The sequence below is a fragment of the Lupinus angustifolius genome, chromosome LG12 (assembly GCF_001865875.1).
Source record: "Lupinus angustifolius cultivar Tanjil chromosome LG12, LupAngTanjil_v1.0, whole genome shotgun sequence".
NCBI lineage: Eukaryota > Viridiplantae > Streptophyta > Magnoliopsida > Fabales > Fabaceae > Lupinus > Lupinus angustifolius.
The window spans coordinates 3,518,299-3,518,609 of record NC_032020.1 but is presented as its reverse complement, the minus strand read 5'-3'; positions in this window follow the sequence as shown (position 1 = coordinate 3,518,609).

The following is a 311-nucleotide window of genomic DNA, read 5'->3' as shown; positions in this document are numbered from 1 at the left end:
CGACATCCTATCCTCATCCTCATTATCGTCCTAATCCTATCCTCATCCTCATCCTCATCCTATTCTTATCCTGATTCTCGTCCTCATCATATCGTTATCCTCTTTCTCATCCCCATGCCATCCGCATCCTCATCCTCTTACTCATCCCCATCCTATCCTCATCCTCATCCTATCCTCATCCTCATCCTATCCACTTTCTCATCCTCATCCTCTTCCTCATCCTCATCCTCATCCTCATCCAATCCTCATCCTTGTCCTCATCCCCATCCTATCCTCATCCTCATTCTCGTCCTCATCCTATCCTCATCCTC